This window comes from Pristiophorus japonicus, chromosome 8, assembly GCF_044704955.1.
Source record: "Pristiophorus japonicus isolate sPriJap1 chromosome 8, sPriJap1.hap1, whole genome shotgun sequence".
NCBI lineage: Eukaryota > Metazoa > Chordata > Chondrichthyes > Pristiophoridae > Pristiophorus > Pristiophorus japonicus.
The window spans coordinates 213,084,083-213,108,331 of NC_091984.1; the positions used below are offsets into that span (position 1 = coordinate 213,084,083).

Consider the following 24,249-nt stretch of genomic DNA (forward strand, 5'->3'; position numbering starts at 1 on the left):
GGGTACAGCAGGCGGTGAAGAAGGAAAATGGTATGTTGGCCTTCATAGTTAGGAGATTTGAGTATAGGAGCAGGGAGGTCTTACTGCAGTTGTATAGGGCCTTAGTGAGGCCTCACCTGGAATATTGTTTTCAGTTTTGGTCTCCTAATCTGAGGAAGGACGTTCTTGCTATTGGGGGAGTGCAGCGAAGGTTCACCAGACTGATTCCCGGGATGGCAGGACTGACATATGAAGAAAGACTGGATCGACTAGGCTTATATTCATTGGAATTTAGAAGAATAGGAGGGGATCTCATAGAAACATATAAAATTCTGACGGGACTGGACAGGTTAGATGCAGGAAGAATGTTCCCGATGTTGGGGAAGTCCAGAACCAGGGGACATAGTCTAAGGATAACGGGTAAGCCATTTAGGACTGAGATGAGGAGAAACTTCTTCACTCAAAGAGTTGTTAACCTGTGGAATTCTCTACCGCAGAGAGTTGTTGATGCCAGTTCATTGGATATATTCAAGAGGGAGTTAGATATGGCCCTTACGGCTAAAGGGATCAAGGGGTATGGAGAGAAAGCAGGAAAGGGGTAATGAGGTGAATGATCAGTCATGATATTATTGAATGGTGGTGCAGTCTCGAAGGGCTGAATGGCCTACTCCTGCACTTATTTTCTATGTTTCTATGTTTCTATGTTTCTATGCCACTTCCTGGCCTTCAGACCTCTTGTACATGTAGAACTGATGCCTCGTCATCAGAACCCTTTCCTTCGGGTTAGATGCGCCCGGACCAGTGTGCACAACTCATCATATGACTTGTCTGTGGGTTTTGCTGGAGTGAGCACGTTTTTCATGAGGCCATACGTTGGTGCCCCACAAACGGTGAGGAGGATCGCCCTTCATTTGGCAGCATTCCCTTCTCCTTCCAGCTCGGTCAAGTCACTCCACGAAGGTTTCCCAATCATCTCCCTCCAGGATGTCCACAGTTATCTGCTTCGTTGCATTGGGGTTCGTCATCTGTATCTCGTCGCCAGTTGTTATGCCTTGAATAAAGATTTAGACTCGATACTGCAAGCTCAAAGTAAGTTTGACCGTAGTCCTTTATTACAGATCACAGAGTGCCTGTGAGGCCTCCTTATATACAGGTGCTCCCAAGCGATTGTGGGATCCCTTGGGACTCCAGGGGATAAGCCCTCTGGTGGTTAAACATGGTAATTACAAGTTTACATACATAACGCTATCTATCTCAGCCTTGAATATACTCAACGAAGGTTAGGTAAGGACAGGATATTATGCTTGATTGACTATGCTGGCCCATCGATGTCCATTGTCCAAACTCCTACATGAAAAATGCTGAACTGGTGAAGTACCAGAGGGGCCAACCCAGGAGAGTAGAAAAGTTATTTGGAAATTGAAGAAACAGCCCCCTCTGAGAAATAGGGCAGAATGCTAAACATACTTCAGTATTTGTAAGCTCATGGATGGGATTTTCCCCATAGCCAGGTTTATCGAGATGGAATAGTCTCTTTGTTGTAATGAATGAATGAATGGGGAATTTTTTGGAACAAAATGAATAGAAGTCTGGATATGCTATGTTTCCCAATATAAATATACATTATCTGAATTCCTAATGTTGTACCTACCATATGCCATAAAGTAATGTACCATAAACCATCTCCGTAACATCGTCTCTCTCGACCCCTGCCTTAGCCTATTTGCTGCTGAAATCCTCATTTATGCTTTCGTTACCAACAGACTCGAATATTCCAATGATATTCTCCCATCTTCCACTCTTCACAAACTTGAGCTCATCTAAAACTCTGCTCCCCATATCCTAATTCACACCAAGCACTGTTCACCCATCACACCAGTCGCTGACTACATTAGTTTCCGGTCCATCGATATCTCGATTTTAAAATTCTCATCCTCATATATAAATCCTTCCATGGCCTTTCCTCTTCTCATCTGTGTAACCTCCTCCAGCCCTACAACCCTCCAAGAACTCAGCGTTCCTTCAACTCTGGCCGTGCCTTTAGCCATCTAGGCCTGAAGGTCAGGAATTGCCTCCCTAGACTTCTCTCTGCTCCTTTACAACCCCCTTCAAAACTTCCATCTTTGACCAAGCTTTTAGTCACTCGTCCTAATATCTCCTGCTTTGGCTTGGTGTCAATTTTTGCTTGATTACACTCCTCTGCAGTGCCTTGGGATGTTTTACTATGTTAAAGGCACGATATAAATGCAAGTTGTTGTACTGTAAACATTATGGGCCAGATTTTGCTGGAGCAGGACATCTCGCAGTGTGCTCTGTTAGTTAGACCTATGATTATACGTTTAGGTTTTTACATTTTTTGTCCATAACGTTGTTGGAAGTGCGAGCTGATAACAGCACGGTGAGGGCACTAGGGCATCTGGAACCTTGGTGAACAATAGGACCAATAGTTTGGGGGAGAAATTCTGGGCGCTTGCCCGGTGGGGTGTTAACAGGGCGCAAACGACTTTTCATCCCAGACAGCGCTGCTAATGACTCCCGCAAAGTTCCACGGGAACTTTAGCGGTGGCGGTAAGCGGTAGCGTCTCACTCCGCCGACGTCATCACCGTTTGCAGCGACCCGTTTACGCCTCGGAGTGAAAATTTGGTAGCGCCCCCTGAAGCTGCGCCGGGCGATGCCAGAGACAGCTTCGGGGGCGCGTACAGGGCTGTAGGCTGCTCGCCGCACAAAATTTAAAGGGGAGGTGGCGATTTGAAAATTAAAAAATAGGCCGACATACCGGTCGCGGCCTGCTGGATGTTGAATTGCGGGGTCGGTGCCGTGATTGTCCAGCCTGGCACCCTGCTCTCCGGTGGTCCAAGTAGGTTCCCGTTTCTCCCTCGCAGAGTCGGTAACTTGGCCCTCCCCTTTAATTAAGTGGAGTGGCCTGTCTACGTGTAGCGCTGTGCCCTTCACTGATCCCGTCCGCCTCGCTTGCGCCCCACAGAGAAAATGGAGAATGATATTTCACACTCCACTTGCTCTCGTGGGCAGTAACCCAAATTTAGGCCGCAGGGCAGGACTTCAGCACGTAACGCAGGAAACGCTACCTCGCGGCTGTTATCGCCCCCAAATGGGGCGCTACACCATTTCCCCCTTTATCTCCTGAACCAATGAGATTTTAGGATTGAGAAATAAACAGAGGAAGGACTGAGAAGGAGTATGAATTAAGTGAGTGAATTCAATGTCCAATCAAGTACAGAAAGTGAACTAATGAGAGGGAAAGAAAGAGACAAACAGGAAATGTGAGAAAAAGAATTTAACATTTAAAATTTGACATTTTTTAAATCTCCTTAATCAATTCACAAGCTGAAGGAATGAGATTCCATATTTATAATTGCTCACTTTCTGGGTAAAAGAGGGTGTATGGCATTCATTAACAATTATCAAACAGTACTTATGCTGATAATTACTAGACTTTTTGGGGCTGAATTTGGTCAAGGCCTCCTCCCGCCCAAGTGCTGCCCAAAGTACCGCCGAGATACTGGTACTTTCGGTGGGATATTCATGAAGAAGGTTCCTCGAAGGTCGAAGGATGGCAAATGAGGGATGTACGCCGCCAATCTGGGTGGCAGCCAGCCGGAGGTCTCATTCTCGGCGGCAGAGGCGTTTGCCGCCAAGTGCCGTCGAGGATGGAGTTGGGCCCACGCAGGGTCGAGGACCTAAAAATAAAAATCATTAACAAAAAATGTTCTAAATTATCGGAAGACATTCACGGGGCCCCATCAAGGTAAGGCGCTGTGGAAAAAACAAATAAAAAATGTTCACTCACCTTTTTTCCACGATCTTCCTCTTTACCGTCGGGGACAGACCAGCCTCCAGCCAGCGGTCCACCCCTGTTCTGCCGCCGACTTCCGCCGACTCCCGCCGACACCAATCTGGCATCTCGGTGGGCAGGAGTCTACTTACGCCACTCAGCCATCCGCTGACGTCGGCAGGCGCTTCCCTGCAGTTCTCCCCGCCTGCCCGCTGCAGGCCACTTCGAAAGTGGCACTGGGCGGATGTTGCAGAGGGATGTCGGTGGTAGTTCGCGGTAAGTTGATCAATTTCGGCCCCTTAGTTTGTGTGTGGAGTTCAATTGGTAATTAAAGTGCAAGTGCAGCAACTTCATAAAAATCACGGGGACGTTATGTGCGAGATACCGTTTTTGCGAAGCTAATGGCGGAGCAGCGCAAATTGGCCTGCAACTCATGGAGATTCTCAATTCACGTGGTATCTCTTCCACGCCACATGTGTGTGTTGTTCAGTCACCATTATTTTTTTCAGCAAAATTTGGCTATTATACTAAGAGCTGTGGGCCATCTGTGCTTTATTGTGTCAAGACTGTAATCTACTAATTGTTTATAGCGTTATAAAGTGCTGTGCTAATTTGCATAAATCTGCATATTGCTTACACGTGGACCTATTTTGCCCTAAATCATTTGTTATTTGTTACATGCAAAGCTTGACATTTCATTTCCAAACACGTTTTGAGAGTTTGCTTCTTGTGTGCATCCAATGTTTGTTCCCCAGCTTGTGCTAATGTAGCTGGTCTCAACTGGGGCAACAGCGGGCCTCTCCAATTAGTTTTAGCACCTAGAGCTCTGGAGGGAAAATCATCGATAGATTTTAATCCTGATCACTACCTGCTGACAACTGCTGGAGAATGTGCCTGTATGAACATCAACGGCAGACAGGAACGGGCTCGACTGTGATATCCCCCATGGTTAAATAGCCTACCAGTAAACACTCTTGAAGGATGGTCACTTGGGCAAGGCTCGGGACACCAGCTAGTACCCAAGGTCCAGTCACAGCCCTCTGAGAGGAGGAGAGAAAGAAAAAGTCCTTCCCTGCAAAATATCGAGGGAGCTGCTTGTATGTAAAGTTGTATTTAATGGTTTATTTTGTGTTATTTCATTTTAAAATATATTATACATAGTCACAGTAAAGCATAATGGTTTGTGGCTCAATGGGTAGCACACTTGCCTCTGAATCGAAAGGTTGTGGGTTCAAGTCCCACTCTAGTGTAGCACTGAGGGAATGTTGGAAGTGCTCTCTTTTGGATGAGACGCTAAACTGAGGCCCTGTCTGCTTTCGCAGGTGGACATAAATGATCCCATGGCACTATTTTGAAGAAAAGCAGTGGAGTTATCCCCGGTGTCCTGGCCAATATTTATTCCTCAATCAACATAACAAAACCGATTATCACATTGCCGTTTGTGGGAGCTTGGTGTATACATATTGACTGCTGCGTTTCCCACATTACAACAGCAACTACACTTCAAATGTACTTCATTGGTTGTAAAGCGCTTTGAGACGTCCGGTGGTCGATGAAAGGCGCTATATAAATGCAAGTCTTTCTGTCTTTTTTTAGGCTGAAGGAGCCCTTCTGCAACATTCTTCCCAACCCCCACTTAGGACTGGTGACAATCTCTCCTGTTACACAAACCTGTTCCCCACCTTCACTATCCACATGCTAACTTTGTTTATCTGTGTTTCTTTTCAATCACTAGTGTAGTACTTATCCTGAGTCCAATAGAGCAGCATGTGCAGCGGCCAGCTTATTTAGTTTATGGAACAATCCAGCAAGTGCTCTGTTTAGCCTCAGTCCTTGATTTGATTAATAAATTCAGTAGCTTGCCATCCCTCAGTTAAATCTAAAATCTAATTGTTTTTGCACAACCTTTGGAACAATGCCCCGTTCAGACATGTCTGTTATGGCCCATGCTGTCATATAATAGAATTGTTGCACATTTTATGCACATTATATGAGGCACTACAGGTACCAAAATAAATTGGATTACATGAAAATTAATCAGAATCCATTCATAGGCTTTGCTATCTCACAGAACCTATCTTTAAATCTGGAGAAGTGTTAGGGTGAGTTATTAAAATCTGCCTTTAATTAGATTTGCAGAATTTATGGAATAAAGGATTAATGTATGGGTGCTGCAATAGGCTCCATCACCCCTTGGCTAGAGAGGGGGAAATCAGTTTGAGTTCTCTTTCCTGATCTTTGATTCCTGCTGAAAAGTGTATGTCAGGTCATTGGATGAGGAAAAGAGTGGGCTCGGCTGTGATGCGTCCATTGTCGAATAGTCGAGATTCACATGATGCAGAATGGCCACTTGGCCACCCGTGGGACCACAGTCCAGGAAGGATTCAGCACCTTCAGGAGAGGGAGGGAGCGAAATTGGAGGGCAAGGAGAAAAATAAATACAAGAGCTTCATTAATTCACATGAGGTCGGCACACTGGTAACTAAGGTCTTCGTTCCTCCAAGTGCAACATGGAAACTCACACGTGCCATGAGGGACGATTTTAATTCCCGGCAGAAAGCCAGTGGGAGTGGATGCAATGCTACGTGGGAGTTTTTGAGTCGAAGGCTCAGCGGATTTTACCTGCTGAGGTTCATTTAAAAGCTGTTGGCCAACTGCTGGGCAGTGTCCACATGCCGATTGCAATGTTTCCAGATGTCATGAGCTTTTCTTACACAGAAAGGATTTGAAAATAAGAAGTACGTTTAATGTTGCTTTTTTTTTTAAAAAGCCAAGTTTAAAGCTAAAGTTATTAGCCGGGCACCTAGACAAAAGCTGGTTAAAATGTTAAATGCAAGCTGTTATCCCAAGAAATTAAACACCTCACACTTCAGCCCCGATTTTAACCCGAATGAGTGTCTGGTATAGGTCAGCGTGAGGCATTTCCCATGTAAATAAAATGGCTACATAGCGTACGGGAACGTAAAAAAAGTCCACGCGCAGGCATCTTCCACCCTTCAAGATGTAGTTCTGGATCTGGAATATTAGGTCCTTCATTGAAACACCTGTGAACTCATCCCTTTTTGGCGTGGAAGCAAGTCATCCTCGCTTCGAGGGACTTTCTATGATGAGCGGGAGCAACTGATGCTGCTGAACCTGGGAAGATATTTATGTCAGACCCAAATTTGTAACAAAGATCTAGGCTGATGCAGCCTCACTATCCACCTATTGCTCATTGCAGCTTCTATTGTGTCCAAGTGTATTCAGTAAGAGAAGTTTCAGATCTGTTGGAGACACGAGAAAGATGAACCTGTGGGTGGCTAGTTTTATACAGATTCTGTCTCGGAGCCACTCACAGGGTTCATGCTAACTGCATAACAATTGGGCAGGACCAGTCAAAACAACTTTCTCCCTCCCCCTCTATATTCTGACAGAGAGCCTTTTTCAGCAGAGCTTGAATTTGAGAATCTGATAACAAAAAAGAAAATCTTACATTTATATAGCACCTTTCATGATCACCGGATGCCCCACAGTTTTTTTTATATCCAATTATGTACTTTTGGAGAGTAGTCACTGTTGTAATGTAGGAAACGGCAGTCAATTTGTGCACAGCAAGCTCCCACAAACAGCAATGTGATAATGACCAGATAATGTGCTTTTTGTGATGTTGATTGAGGGATAAATGTTTTCCAGGACATCGGGGATAACTCCCCTGCTCTTCTTCGAATTAGTGCCATGGGATCTTTTACGTCCACCTCAGAGGGGCAGACTGGGCCGCGGTTTAACGTCTCATCCGAAAGACTGCACCTCTGAAAGTGCAGCGCTCCCTCAGCACTGCACTGGAGCATCAGCCTAGATTTATGTACTCAAGTCCCTGGAGTGGGACTTGAACTCACAACCTTCTGACTCAGAGGTGAAGGTGCTGCGAACAATGTCACTGATATGCTAATTAAGTAGCTTCAGTACTTGAACCTCCAAATGTACCAACACTCTAGGACACTACAAGGCTCTTGGTACATTAACCCCCCCAAGGGGTGAGACACTGGAAGCTGGGAAACACTCCGAAGATCTGCTTTGTGGATGGAAGTTGACCTTACTTGAAGTTTCCAAGATTATGAAGGGACATGACAAATTGCTTCAGATTAATTATAGTGAAGGGTTTGAATACCAGTGGGCACATGTTTAAAAACTGAGTTCGGAGTAGGAAGGAATGTCAGAGAAAACCTTTTCACCCAATTCGTAATATGGCTGTGAAATATGTTACCAGGGATGGAAATTGAAGCAGACTGTATAGAATCGAAAGGCAATAAGTGCATTCTGCAGAAAGAAGGGGATTGAAGGATATGGTAAGAAGGTGGGCGGATGGGGTTGGCCTATCAAAAAGGGTAGGTTTGTGGGGCTAATGGTCATTGCCTGTTCTTAAAAATAATATTAACTGTATATGTGCAACCATTTCACTCAAATCAATCGCAATCTCCCAACTGCTCCAACTGGGCACCAAGAAAGAGAGGAGAGTGCTATAGTTACTCCGGCTGAGATTGTTCACGTTCTGCTAAGGCCCTGTCTTGTTGTTTAAACTGCCTGTTATTTGCAGTTCTTAGTTTTATTTAGCTGTATATAATGAGTGTGATTCAATCCCATTTTGTTTATTATGTGTTGCAGATGCTGTACTACCAGGGACTCCATTTCTTTCATAAAAATCACCAGCAAGAAGTGTAGCACAGTCAAATTAAAGCGTCATTGTAAGGACTAATGCACAAATGGCCCTCAAAGCATTACTCCAGTCACTTCTTTCCTTACACATCTCATAATAATAGCTTGTAGATTTAATTCCTCATAAAACTGCTTTCATTCATTCATTCATTCATGCATAAAAGAAGATATAATGTGGGAAGAAATTAAATATTGATCGGGAAAGCAGAATACATCCTGAGACTTAATCCTCCATGAATTGGAGGAATTGATTCACACAGTCCAGGGCTAATGTTACTTACATTGCCATTGAATGCAGCCTAAAGATAATGGCCCAGAAATTCCGATCGAGGTCTTCCCATGGGCAAATTTCTGAAAAAAAAATGTGCACTTACCTGAAGGTGCTGCGCTTGCTTGAACTTCCGATCCTGAGGCCTCCACTCACTGCGCATCAGAGCGCGTGCACGTTGGGACGTTCATATGCTGAAGCTGGAGTCACATGGCTCTGGGCAGCCAATCAAGGTACAGTATTTTCTCATTCATAATAATGGGAACTCCGTAAGTTGGAGTTCCCATTATTATGAATGAGAAACCCCCCTAACACACAAAACACTAATAAAAAATGGAAAAATACACTACATATTTAAGATTCATTTAAATTAAAGTTCTTATAAAAAAAAATATTTTCCCGACTTTTTCTAAAGTTGTTTTAATTATGCCTTTAAATAAACTTACTGTAATGGGGAGGGTTTTTAACAATAAAATATGTCTTCATAGGTGTTTATTTAATTTTAATGTTTATGTTTTAAAACACTTGCGCCTGTAAAAGTAGGCTATGCGCCTGCTTTTTCATGTGCAAGATTTTTGAGGACATTTGCTGGGCAAGATATGCGTAAATATCGCAAATCTTACCCTGCAAGTGTCCTCGCTCCCGATATGCACGAGATCTGTCAAGCCAGAAACTTGACAGACCGGAAAAGCCGGTTTTCAGCGCATACACATTGCGCGCTGAAAATCAGCTTTTCCAATGCCTTCCCGGGTCCGTAAAAACTTTGTACGGAGCCAAGACATCGGAATTTTAGGCTCCATTTGTTTCATAAATCAATTCATTTCAGAAATGATTTAATATCCATTAAATGCCACATAACTGGATCGGAAGTGTTTTACACGCAGGCTATGTTAACTGCTCCACATAAAATCAGCATTTGCTGGGGACAGCAATTGGCTGGGTCATAAACCAATCGGGCATTATAGTCACTGACATGAACAGAACATTCACTTGGGAGTTACGTCGAATATGAAAAGGAAGGAGAGGTAAAAGGAACTGTACAGGATAGCAAAGAGGAGCAAGACATGCTATCTATGGACAAAAGCCAGATGAAGCATTTTTACTGAAGGTCTATTTATCATTTGTTGCTGAGGCTGAGGTCAGGAGTCTACACAGACAAGAAGTTAACACCTGTCTCTGAGGCAGGTACCGAATAGTGATGGCAATCACCGAAGAAAAATTCCTCAGTATGAATATGGATCACTAAAGTTGCTTTTTTAACAATTTCCACTGTAAATTCCCAGATATTTGTGGGTTGGACATCTGCAGTTTCTCAGTAGCAATTTTCAAGTCATTTTCATCACTTTTGATTTGATCGTTTCTTACCTCTTCATTTCTGATTTATTGTTGTCTTAGTTTGAGTAAAGTGTGATGGAAAAATGTTTTGTATTACAGAATGTGGGGTTGAAATTAGGTAACGTCCCGTTTAGGGCGGTGCAGGCTCAAAGGGCCGAATGGCCTACTCCTGCACCTATTTTCTATGTTTTCTAACTTTTCACTTTTGGAAAAGTTAGCGCCCGGCGAGATGCCTTGCCAAATTGTGAGAAATTCGGCGTTTTTGACCCAGGAGTGAAGGGGTTGGTAAATGAGGCACTAATTGCCTCAGCTGGGCAATGCAGGGGCACTATTCACACCCTGACAGTGACCACGCCACTTTAATTAGTAGGGAGCAAGTCTTGGGTTCGATATATGGATACAGAGTTCAAGGAGGATTTTGCCCTTTTCGACAGGACTCCCTCCTGTGAAATGAAGATCACCTTTGCACAATGCGGGGATGTCATCTGCGCCCTGGGACAGAACCCCACCAACGCCGATGTCATGAAACTGCTGGGAAAACCCAAACCGGAAGAGGGAACCAGAAGATGTTGGACTTTGAGACCTTCCTCCCTATGCTGCAGCACATTTCCGGGATCAAGGACCAGGGCACTTTTGAAGACTTTGTAGAAGGTTTGAGAGTCTTTGACAAGGAAGGAAATGGCACTGTCATGGGGACGGAGCTTCGTCACGTGCTTGCTACTCTGGGTGAGAAGATGTCAGAGAACGAGGTGGAGCAGCTAATGGCGGGCCGTGAGGACTCGAACGGATGCATTAACTACGAAGCTTTTTTAAAGTACATCTTATCAGGATGGAAAGTTTCAAACTGAGGGTGAACACTGCGATCGCCAGAGAGCAGGTAACCAGGGGCAACAAGCAGACACAGCTTTACACCAACAATCTTTCCAGATTCCACACTGATGTCACTCAGCAAGTGAGAAGTCATCATGTATCATCGGGCCGACCCACTCAGTCCCGATGTGAGCATTGAAACCAATCTGCTCTTACTGTGTGCGTATGTGGCCATACTCCATCACACTCAGCAGATCTCTGATTGGCCATTGGCTTGTATTTTAATTTATATGAGTTTTTACCACTAATTAAATTCAACAAAACACACAAAAAAATTCACAGTTACCCAATTTCAGCTGAGTTCCATTCACAATCAACCTTCAATCCTTGACTCTGGCTCCATCTGGCTCTTACAGATGAGGTCATTTGAACCTGCTTCTGTCATTTTCTGCATTGCAACACACGAGTCCGTGATCTGTGGACCTCAGGAACATTGTGAAATGGCTGCTGCTAATCCCCCTTCAAGGGAGAGGGCTCTGGAGACATTGGTGGGGGCACTGGAGACAAAGAAGGAGTCGCTGTTCCCTGTATCGGTGCAGACGTTGACTCCACTGGAACAAAGGAGCTGTACCCCAATCAAAATCACTGCCTGCATGAGAGAGAAGAAAAATATTAGGGATAAAAAATAATCCCTGTAGTGTCCTTACACCTTACTATAGAATCACACGAGGCATGTACTGCAGACAAGGTCACTACATGACTTGAACCTTTATTCCCAGGACCAAGAAGTGCTCACCCTGTGTGGGACCTCCCTTTATATACCTGGATGACCAGGTGAGGAGTGTCTCCCACAAGTTCGCCCCCTGTGGTCAAGTTGTGCATTTCTCAGGTGCGTACAGTGTACAGTGTTGTTACATAAAGGTTACAGTTATGTGAAGGTTACAAACATGACATCACCTCCCCCCAACGTCTTTGGGTCAAAGATTGAGTCTTTCAGGCGGTCGACGCTCTCTCATGGAGCGCTGCAGTTGGGGCTATGGTGGTTGAGCCTTGGCAGGCATTTCTGTCGCCTAAGGTGATTCCGGCCTGTCTGGGCTGGCCGCAGGGACTGTGCATGCTGGTGAATGTCCTTGTTGCTCGTTCACTGGCAGTGGTATGGGTAACATCTCATGATCTTCCTCAGGTTCCTCAGTGTCCATGCTGAACCTTTTCTTTACTTGGTCCAGATGTTTGCGGCATATCGGTCCATTGTTAAGTCTGACCACTATGACTCTATTCCCCTCTTTGCCAATTACAGTGCCCTCAAGCCACTTGGGTCCCAAAGCATGATTGAGAACTAATACAGGGTCATCGAATTTTATGCATCTCCCCACTGAGTTGCGATCATGGCACTCGATTTGGGACTGGCGTTTGCCCTCAACAATGTCTGACAGGGCTGGATGAATGAGGGACAGCCGCGTTTTAAGCGTGCGTTTCATGAGTAGTTCCGCCGGCGGGACTCCTGTGAGCGAATGCGGGTGGGACCTATAGGCCAGCAGGAGGCGCGATAGGCGGTACTGAAGGGAGGGTCCTTGAATCCGGAGCATGCCCTGTTTTATGATTTGAACCGTACGTTCTGCCTGGCCATTGGAAGCCGGCTTGAACGGAGCTGTCCTGACGTGTTTGATAACATTACCCAAAATAAACTCCTGGAATTCATAGCTAGTGAAACACGGGCCATTATCGCTAACCAGGATGTCCGGCAAGCCGTGGGTCGCAAAGGCCGCACGCAGATTCTCCACAGTGGTGGATGTCGTGCACGAATTCAATTTGATGCACTCGATCCATTTCAAGTATGCATTGACAACAACCAGGAACATTTTTCCCATGAACGGGCCTGCGTAGTCTATGTGAATACGTGACCATGGCCTGGTGGGCCAGGGCCACGGGCTGAGTGGGGCCTCTCTGGGGGCATTGCCCAGCTGGGCACACGTCGTGCACCTGTGAACACAGTGTTCCAGGTCTGAGTCAATTCCCAGCCACCATACATGTGACCGGGCAATGGCCTTCATTAGCACGATGCCTGGGTGCTCGCTGTGGAGTTCCCTGATGAATGCTTCCCTTCCTTTCTGGGGCATGACTACCCGGCTGCCCCATAGCAGGCAGTCGGCTTGGATGGAGAGCTCGTCCACCCGTCTGTGAAACGGTCTGACCTCCTCGGGGCACGCTCCGTGTGCGGGTGCCGAATACCCAATCAGGACACATTTCTTTATCAGGGATAGGAGGGGATCTCTGTTGGTCCAGATTTTGATCTGGCAGGCTGTGATGGGGGAGCCTACGGTGTCGAAAGCCTCAATGGCCATGACCATCTCCGCGCTTTTCTCCGACGCCCCCTCAGTGGTCGCCAGTGGGAGCCTGCTGAGCGCGTCAGCGCAATTTTCGGTGCCTGGCCGGTGCCGTATGGTGTAGTCATACGCAGCCAGCATGAGGGCCCATCACTGTATGCGAGCTGACGCACTGGCATTGACAGCCTTGCTGTCGGACAACAGGGATGTTAACGGCTTGTGGTCCATTTCTAACTCGAACCTTCTGCCGAAAAGGTACTGGTGCATCTTTTTCACCCCATAGACACATGCGAGTGCTTCCTTTTCAATCATCCCATAACCCCATTCTGCCTGGGAAAGCGACCTGGAGGCATAAGCCATAAGTTGGAGTTGGCCCTCATCATTACTCTGCTGGAACACACACCCAACCCTATAGGATGATGCATCACACGTTAAACCAGTTTCTTACAGGGTTTGTACAAGGTCAACAGCTTGTTAGAACAAAGTAGGTTCCGCGCCCTATTGAAAGTCTGTTCTTGACCGTCCCCCCAAAACCATTCGCAACCCTTACGCAGGAGCACATGTAGCGACTCCAACAATGTGCTTAAGTTCGGCAGAAAGTTCCCGAAGTAGTTCAAGAGTCCCAGGAATGACCGCAACTCCGATGTGTTGCCGGGCCTGGGCGCAAGATGGATCACCTCCGTTTTGGATTCGGTAGGCCGGACCCCGTCTGCAGCAGCCCTCCTGCCCAAAAACTTGACCTCTGGGGCCAAAAACACACACTTGGACTTCTTTAGTCGCAAGCCTACCCGGTCCAGTCGGCGTAGCACCTCCTCCTGGTTGTGGAGGTGTTCCTCGGTGTCTCAACCCGTGATTAGGATGTCATCTTGGAATACGATTGTTCCAGGAATGGATTTAAGCAGGCTTTCCATGTTCCTCTGGCAGATAGTGGCCACTGAACGAATGCCAAACGGACACCTGTTGTAAACAAATAGCCCCTTGTGCGTGGTGATGGTGGTCAGAAGTTTGGATTCTTCAGCCAGTTCCTGAGTATGTAGGCTGAAATGATGTCCAACTTGGTGAACAGCTTGCCACCTGCCAGCGTGGCAAAAAGATTCTCCACTCTCGGAAGCGGGTATTGGTCCTGTAGTGACACCCGGTTGATGGTGGCCTTGTAGTCGCCACAAATCCTGACCGAGCCATCCGCTTTAAGGACAGGAACGATGGGGCTTGCCCAGTCACTGAATTCAACAGGCGAAATTATGCCCTCTCTTAGCAGCCTGTCCAACTCACTCTCAATTCTCTCACGCATCACATAAGGCACGGCTCTGGCTTTGTGGTGCACTGGTCTGGCGTCCGGGGTGATGCGTATCACTACTTTGGTGCCCTGAAAAGTCCCGACACCTGGTTGAAAAAGTGACTCGAATTTCTGTCGGACCTGTGAGCATGAACTTCGCTCCACAGATGAAATGGCGTGCACATCCCCCCATTTCCAGTTCATCTCGGCTAACCAGCTCCTCCCCAAGAGCGCGGGACCATTCCCTGGGACAATCCAGAGTGGCAGCCGGTTCTCCGATCCATTGTGTGTGACCACCAAGTTTGCTCTGCCCAGCACTGGGATGATCTCTCTGGTGTACGTCCATAACTGCGTGTCAATGCGTTCCAGTTTGGGCCTGTTTGGCCACTCAAAGCTTAGTTTTTCAAATTGTTGGGCACTCATAAGTGACTGGCTGGCTCCTGTGTCCAGCTCCATGCGTACCGGAATGCCATTTAATAGGACTTTCATCATCATAGGTGGCGTTTTGGTATACGAGCTGTGGACGTCTGCCACATGAACCCGCTGGACTCCAGCATCCATAGCTTTGCCCCTAGCATCAACCTGCCTTGCAGACCCCTCGCCTGGTTCCTCTGCCTCGTAAACTAGCCTCGCTACGGGCTTTCTGCACATTCTGGCCAAATGTCTACTGAAGTTACAGTTTCTACAGATAAATTGTTGAAACCTACAGGTTCTCGCAGCATGTCTGCCACCGCATCTCCAGCATGAGCTGAGATTGTTGGAACTGTTACCAGGCATTTCTCTCTGATTGTCTCTTTGATTACTCCTGAGCACTCTGTTGGTGAGTGTCAATGGTCCCATCCCGAGACGCATTGTCCCTTGTAATGGCATGAATTGCCGATCCCCCTGCCATTGTCTCTGTTGCTGGCCCACCCTAGAGTCTGTTGCTGCCTGGGCGGTGTCGAATTGCCCTTGCCTGCCTGCGGGGTTCTGAGTCGTGTTAACAATGTTAACTCCCTGGTCCATCACCACATTTGAACCAGGGTTGCGCACATAAATTATCTTACTCTCCTCTTCCCCTGCCATGAAGGTCTGAGCTATCAGCGCTGCCCTTTCCAAAGTCAAGTCCTTGGTCTCAATAAGCTTCCTGAAAATCCCGGCAAGACCAATGCACTCAATAAAGAAGTCCCTTAATATCTCCCCCCTGCAGGCATCTGTGAACTTACAGAGGCTGGCCAAATGCCGAAGGTCCGCAACAAAGTCCGATATGCTTTGTCCCTCCCGACGCCGGTGTATATAGATCCGGTGTGGGGCCATGTGTATACTGCTCCCCGGTTTGAGGTGCTCACCGATCAGTGTGCTGAGCTCTTCAAAGGACTTGTCCACCAGCTTCTCGGGTGCGAGCAGGTCTTTCATCAGCGCATACATCTTGTATCCACAGCTGGTCAGTAGATGCGCCCTCCACTTGTCAGCCGCTTCCTCTCCCAGCCAGTCCTTCGTGACAAAGCTCTGCTGGAGCCTCTCAACGAAATCATCCCAGTCTTCACCAACACAGTACCGGTCCTCTGTGCTACCGGTGGCCATCCTCGTGGGTCGTTAATTCCCATTTCTCGTCGCCAAATGTTGTGTCCTTACACCTTACTATAGAATCACACGAGGCATATACTGCAGACAAGGTCACTACATGACCTGAACCTTTATTCCCAGGACCAAGAAGTGCTGACCCTGCGTGGGACCTCCATTTATATATCTGGATGACCAGGTGAGAAGTGTCTCCCACAAGTTCACCCCCTGTGGTCAAGGTGTGCATTTCTCAGGTGTGTACAGTGTACAGTGTTGTTACATAAAGGTTACAGTTATGTGAAGGTTACAAACATGACAATCCCCTCTTTTTTTCTCATACCACTTACACCCCCCCGCCATGCCACACACACTAGAAGGCTTTATCACTTTCCAATCACCTCTTCTTCTCTCACACCACTTCCCCCCCACACCAGAAGGCTTTATCACTTTCCAGCTCCTGATATTTTCTGCATTCCTTGCTCCATTCCTGCCCCACTGCCCTCACCTTAATGAGAGTCTTGTGCCATTTATGCCTCCAGATAACCAGGCAGCAGCTGTGGAGCCTGCACCTGAGCCTCCCCAAGAGAGTCTGGAGGGAGAGGATGAGGAAGAAGAGCAGGAGGAGAAGGAGCCAAGCACTGCGTCATTGCTTCTCTCACCCGCAGGCACCAGCTCAGGTACTGCACTACGCATTTGTTAGAGGTTAGATGAGTACAGGGGTCTGCTCTTGGTGATGCACTGCAGCCAAGCGGGCTGCAGAATGGTCAAGGGGAAAGAGAACCTTGTGTGCCATCTCCCTGGAGGGCGGGTTTGCATGCAAGTTCTGCTCCACAGGACTCAGTGGAGGACATCGATGGGGAGGCAATTGCACAAAGGGTGATGGCCATGCAAGTGTGCCCGAGAGCCTGTTGGCAGTGGTAAAGAGCATGGAGGAGTCTACCTCCCACATTGCACAGAGCTCTGCGCACACCATGGAGCCCATCATTGCATACTCCCAGGGAGACCATGCGGATCCAGGCCTCATGACGCATGTCATGGGCTCATGGCAGCTTCCAATACAGCACAGGCAAGAGCAACTCAGTATCTTAGTGCTGTAATATAGACAATGGTTGGTAGCATGGAAGCTCAGACTTCTCTCATGCAGTCTCAGCTTAATGCCACGCATGGTCTAACTGCTGTCATCACCGCTGGACCCACCATAGTCCACCAGCGATCAGTATCGCAGCAGCCCACCAAACTAGGCTCCAGCAGATTGTTGTGGGTGCTGAGGAATCTGCTGTCCTCTCTCTGGATGACAGTATTCCTGATCCCACCACTGCCACTCTGCCATTTTACTTGTTGCTGCCTGTCACCCAGCTAGCCCAGACTGCCGTTGGCCAGCCTGAGATGGTGCAGCCTACAGTTGGGTCTTCCAGACCCAGAGCTGGTCGAGGGCATCCTGCAAGGCCAGTCTTTGGCCCTGACACACAGCAGCCTTCCACCAACCATGCTGCAGCCACAGGAGACACACTGCGAAGGAGCACTAGATTAGTTAAAGTGAAGAGAGGATGTAAGGAAATGCACAAAGATGATTATTAAATACATTATGAAAGCATTTATTAGTGTTATATAAATTTTGATTGGAATGTTTCATCTTTGCTTTGTCTCTCATTTCAGTTTTGGCATTTTGGTATGGAAAGGAAAATTGATGTGGTGATGGGATGTCCAGAGGAACCGGAAAGTGAGATGTGTAAAGTCCTATTCCTGCAGTACAGACTCACACGAGGCACATGCTAAAGTCAAGGTCACTCAGGATCTGCACCTTTATTACACAGCTCTTGAATACCACACTTGCCTGAGACCTATCTTTATATACCTGTGTGGACAAGTATGCAGTGTCTCCTGCAAGTGCACCCCTGGTGGTAAGGTATGCTTGTGGTTACAGGTCATATCTAGTTACAGTCATGTATAGCATGGTAAGATACAGTTATGTACAGTAGTGTGAGATACATGACATCACCCTCCCCCAAGGTCTTATTGTCTTTAGAGATTCAGTCTCTCAGGTGGTCTATGCTCTCGCATGGAGCGTCTTAGTTGTGGTTCATTTGTTTGCCTTGGTGCCTGTTTTTCTTTCGGTGTGATTGCTGGTATCTCTCCTGGGCTGTCTGTTTCGTTCAGTATGATTGTTGGTATCTCACCTGGGCTGTCTGTTGAGATTGCCCTTTCCTCAGGTTGCTCCCTCTGTGTGTCCACCAGGTGTGGTGTGAGTTCCACCTTGTAGTCTGCCTCTGGTTCTGCAGTGTTGTTGGTGAATCTACTTTTGACTTGGTCTACATGCCTCCGGCAAGTTTGGCCATTGTCCATTTGTACAACCAGTAGCCTGTTTCCTTCCTTGCCTGTTACTGTCCCTGCAAGCCATTTGGGACCCCTGCCATAGTTTAGCACAAACACTTTGTCCCCTATCTCATTCCACCTCCCCCTCGAATTTCGGTCATGGTACTCAGTTAGATTACGGCGCTTTGCCTCAATGATTTCATGCATGTCTGGGAGGATTAATAAGAGCCTTGTCTTTAATGTCCGTTTCATCAATAGTTGCGCGGGAGGAACCCCAGTCAATGAATGCAGACGAGATCTGTATGCCAGCAGCAGTCGCGACAGGTGGCCCTGCAACGTGGGACCTTGGATTTTGAGCACGCCTTGTTTAATGATTTGCAATGCTCGCTCCGCCTGGCCGCTGGAGGCCGGCTTGAACGGTGTCATCTTAACGTGATTTATACCATAGTCAACTATAAAATCTTGGAATTCTGCACTGGTGAAGCATGGACCGTTATCACTGACCAATATGTCAGGAATTCCATGCGTTGCAAACATAGTTCCAAGGCTCTCCACAGTGGTGGAGGTGGTGCTCGAGTTTAAAATGGTGCATTCGATCTACTTTGAAAATGCATCTACTACTACGAGGAACATTTTGCCCATGAATGGGCCCGTGTAGTCTACGTGCACCCGCGACCACGGTTTGGTGGGCCAGGGCCAGGGGCTCAGTGGAGCCTCCCTGGGGCATTACTAAGTTGGGCACAAATGGTGCACCGTCGGACGCAGAGCTCCAATTCCGCGTCAATGCTGGGCCACCAGACGTGGGATCTGGCTATGGCCTTCATGAGAACGATCCCCAGGTGCTCGCGGTGGAGCTCCTGGACAAATGCCTCTCTGCCTCACAGAGGCATAACTACTCGGCTGCCCCACATCAGGCAGTCTGCTTGTAGTGACAGCTCATGCATGCGCCTATGGAAAGGTTTGATCTCCTCGGGGCAGGCATCGTGAGCCTCTGCCCAGTTGCCAGTTAAGACACATTTTTTTACTGAGGATAACGTGGGGTCGCTGGTCGTCCAGGCTCTGATTTGGCGAGCCGTCATGGGCGAACCTGTGGACTCAAAGGCATTGATTGCCATGACTATCTCACAGTCCTGTTCATCAGACCCTTCCGTGGTCACCAGAGGTAGCCTGCTAAGCGCGTCGGCACAGTTGTCTGTGCTTGGTCTGTGCCTTATGGTGTAGTCGTATGACGCCAGCATGAGTGCCCACCGTTGAATGCGCGCTGAGGCGTTGGCGTTTATTGCCTTGCTCTCGGACAGCAGGGACGTGAGGGGCTTGTGGTCAGTTTCTAATGCGAACTTGGCCCCGAAAAGGTATTGGTGCATCTTTTTGACACCATACACGCACGCGAGCGCCTCCTTCTCCACCATACCATACCCGCGCTCCGCCCGCAAAAGTGACCTGGAGGCATAAGCTATGGGTTGTAATTTACCCGTACCATTGACATGCTGTAAAACGCACCCGACCCCGTACGCTGACGCATCACATGTAAGAACTAGCTTTTTACCTGGGTCAAAAAAAGCCAAAACACTGTTGGAACATAGAAGGTTGCGTGCCTTATTGAAGGCGTGTTCCTGGGCGTCCCCCCAAAACCAATCGCACACCTTTGTGTAGCACGTGGAGAGGCTCCAGCCGCATGCTTAAGTTCTGCATAAAGTTCCCAAAGTAATTGAGTAGCCGAGAAAGGCGTGCAGTTCCGAGACATTCCAGGGCCTGGGTGCCAGATGAATTGCTTCGGTTTTGGATTCTGTTGGGCGGATTCAATCAACGGCAATCCTTCTGCCCAAAAATTCAACCTCGGGCGCGAGAAACAGACACTTGGATTTCTTTGCTCTTAGGCCTACCCGATCCAACTGCTTTAGTACTTCCTCCAAATTGAGGATATGAGAGTCGGTGTCCCTGCCTGTGATAAGTATGTCGTCTTGAAATACAACCGTCCCCGGGAAGAACTTGAGCAGATTCTCCATGTTGCGCTGGAATATAGCAACTGCCGACCTGATGCCGAATGGGCATCGATTGTACATGAAAAGGCCTCGATATGTGTTGATGGTGGTGAGTAGCTTAGACTCGGTCAGTTTTTGTGTCATTTATGCAGATGTGCGATGTAGTTTCGAGAAAAGTTTTCCTCCAGCCAATGTGGCAAATAGGTCCTCCGCTCTGGGCAGCGGGTATTGGTCCTGTAGGGAGACTCTGTTTACGGTAGATTTGTAATCCCCACAGATTCGCACGGATCCATCAGGCTTCATGACGGGGACAATGGGACTTGCCTAGTCGCTAAATTCCACGGGTGAGATAATGCCTTCCCGCAGAAGCCTGTGCAGTTCATGTTCAATCTTTTCCCTCATCACATAGGGCACAGCTCTAGCCTTGTGATGGACGGGTCTAGCAGCCTGTGTGATGTAGATTTTAACTTTAGCCCCTTTGAAGGTGCCCACACCTGGCTGAAAGAGATGTTCAAAACGACTTAAAACTGTTGAGCAGGAGGTCCATTCCTCTGACGACATGGCGTGAACATCATCCATTTCCAATTTAGTTTTGCCAGCCAGTTTCTCCCCAACAGTGCTGGGAGATCTCCAGGGACAATCCACAGGGGAAGTCGGTTCACTGTCCCTTTGTGTGTGACTGAGAGCATGGCGCTGCCAAGGACTGGGACGATTTCTTTGGTACAGGTTCTTAGTTTGGTGTCGACCCTTGTGAGTCTTGGTCTGTTGCTTTTATGCGGCCACAGCTGTTCAGATTGTTGAGCGCTGATGAGAGATTGACTCCAGTTCCATGTTGACGGGTATCCCGTTGAGTAGGACCCTCATCATTATTGGAGGCGTCTTGTTGTAAGAACAGTGTCCATTGATCGTGTTGACCCGCTGTACCTCGGTGTCCCGGGCACTGTCCCCACCGTCTTCTGGTCCACTTTCCAACCCTTCCGATTCATATACCAGCCGAGCTGCTGTTTTTCTGCACATGCGGGTCAGATGCCCTGTATAGTTGCAGTTTCTGCAAACGGCATGCTGCAATCAACACCCCCTTGATGAGTGCCTTCCCCCACATCTCCAGTACAGACCGCTTCCATTGTTTACGAAGGATGAGCTGCGTCAGGCTGATCTCTCTTGAGCTTCTCTCAGTTTGTAGTTGATTGCTCGCATTTTGGGTTGATGTGGCCCTTGATGGCTTCTGGTGCCACTGCCTGCTGTTGAGGGCCTGCTATCCTGCCTTTGTCTGTGTGGGGGTAGCGGCTTGTTTCACGCTTTGAACCCCTTGTTCCGATGTTTTGTTAGTTGTCGTACCCGCAGTGTAAATCAACACAGCTTTCGAATGCCACACTTGCCTGAGACCTGTCTTTATATACCTGTGTGGACAAGTATGCAGTGTCTCCTGCAAGTGCACCCCTGGTGGTAAGGTATGCTTGTGGTTACAGGTCATCTCTAGTTATAGTCATGTATAGCATGGTAAAATACAGTTATATACAGTTGTGTGAGATACATGACAGGATGGAATTCATTGGAAGCAAACTTTGATGAGGCGGTCAAGGACCGCTCTTGCAGAATTATGATTAACTCGCTGCCTCCTCCATCGCTGGTGTGCTGCTCCAGCTCCTCTTCCTCCTCCTCTTCCTACTCCTCGTCCTCCTCCTCGGGTGGTGCGGCTATGCCTGGTGGTAATGGCTGTGTCCTCATGATGGCCAAGTTGTGCAGAATACAGCAGACGATGACAAATAGGGACACCTGCTCAGGCGAGTACTGGAAGACTCCTCCCGAGCGGTTAAAATAGCGGAACCGTTGCTTCAGCATTCTGATCGTCTGCTCAATGATGTTCCCGATGGTGGTATGGCTCTCATTGTACGAGTGCTGGGCAGGAGTGGTAGGGTGGTGGACGGGAGTCATGAGCCAAGTGGAGAGTGGATAGCCCTTGTCTCCGAGAAGCCAGCCGCTAACTTGATGTAGTGGCTGGAAGAGAGCTGGCACATTGGTCTGGCACAGGATGAAAGCATTGTGGCTGCTGCCAGGATAGCGGGCATTGACGGTGAGGATTCTGCATAGGTGGTCACACACCAGCTGTACATTCAGTGACTGAAAGCCTTTGCGGTTACGGAAGACCTCAGGTTTGTAGTGCGGTGCCCGCAAAGCGATGTGGATGCAGTCAATGGCGCCCTTCACCATGGGGAAGCCCGCTATCCTGACAAAGCCACATGCACGCTTCAGTTGCTTCTCTCTGGTCATGGGGAAGGAAATGTAGTCCGTCCTCCTTCTGTACAGAGCATCTGTGACCTTGTGGATGGAGCAATGGACGGTAAACTGGGAGATGTTGGAGATGACTCCTGTCGCTCCTTGGAAGGATCCATTGGTGCAGGAATTGAGTGCGATAGTGACCTTGACTGCCACTAAGAAAGCCGTGGTCACCCTGGTCTGAGGCTCGAGGTCTGGTTGCAGCTGATGGCAGGGTTCTGTGACCATGTCCTTGCTGAAGTGCAGCCTTTGAACACACTGTTCCTCAGTGAAATTGATGTAGGTTGTTGCCATCCCTGTTGGGCCTTCTCCCTCTGGCAACACTTTGATGCCTTGCTCCATGTGCTACTCCCGGTCTCACTCCACGTCCTTCTCTCTGCCTTTTTCTCTGCATTTGCCTCCGCCTTTGTCTGTGCCTAAGAAGCCTCCAACGGTGACGTCGGAGCAGGCGGGCGACTGCCAACACAGCCTCCATGAAACAATATAAATGTTGTGGTTTCAAATCTGCCCTCAATGATGCAAGGGAATAGACAGGAGGCAGAACAGTCCTTGAAGTGAAAATCGCTGAAATCTATCCGCCAGCCACTCTGCCTATATGTTCGCAAGCTGCAAAGAGTAATGGCCGACAAAAATTGTTTTTCAAGATGGGGCCATTAAATAGCACTCCTCCAGCCGAAGCTGAAGCTGTCATCACGGCCAGAGGGGGCAAGGCTGAATTTCTCTTCTGGGGCGGTAACGGGGCGCTGTGCACAGTAACAGATGTCGAAAGGATCACAAAACATCAAAATCTGCAAGAATTTATCTGTTTCTTTCGGACACAACATTCTTTCTGTTACCCAATGTTTCATCTATCTGGCAGGGATCCTGTGGCCCAGATGTTAGGGATTTCCAAGTCTGGATGTGATGCCAGTGGCCTTGCTGTCAAGGATAATTTTTTTAAGAGATTGGAAATATTTCCTTAAAATGACAGATGTGTTAAATTAATTCAATGAAGTTTAACAAATAAATTCCAGATTGAGTAAAAAAGTAAAATACTGCAGATGTTGGAAATCTGAAATAAAAACAGAAAATGCTGGAAATACTCAGGTCAGGCAGCTTCTGTGGAGAGAGAAACCGAGGCAATGTTTCAGGTCGATGACCTTTCGTCAGTTCTAGGCTGAATTGTATAATAAATGTAAGTGCAAAAATACTTTTAGAAAATTGCAACAGATGTCAAAAGGATCAAAGCATTGAACTTGCAAGTATTTATCTGTTTCTTTGGGACACGCATTCTTTCTGTTACCCAAAGGAGTTCTGATGAAAGGTTATCGACCTGAAAGCTTAACTCTATTTCTCTCTCCAATATTTATTCCTCAATCAACATCACTAAAACAGATTATTGGCCATTATCACATTGCTGTTTGTGGGAGCTTGCTGTGTGCAAATTGGCTGTCATGTTTCTTACATTACAACAGTGACTACACTCCAAAAAGTACCTCGTTGGTTGTAAAGCGCTTTGGGATGCCTGGTAGTCATGAAAGGCACGATATAAATGCAAGTCTTTCTTTCTTTCTCCACAGATGCTGCCTCACCTGCTGGGTATTTCCAGCATTTTTCTGTTTTTATTCCATTTAGTTTTTTGTTACATTTGGTTCAATAACCCGTAAAATCTACAGAG

At 47.6% G+C, this 24,249-nt stretch overlaps 1 pseudogene; it reads left to right on the forward strand.

The window, feature by feature from the left end:
- Window positions 1-4,030: 4,030 nt before the first annotated feature.
- On the forward strand, window positions 4,031-10,916 carry LOC139269249 (myosin light chain 4-like; annotated as a pseudogene).
- Window positions 10,917-24,249: the final 13,333 nt, after the last annotated feature.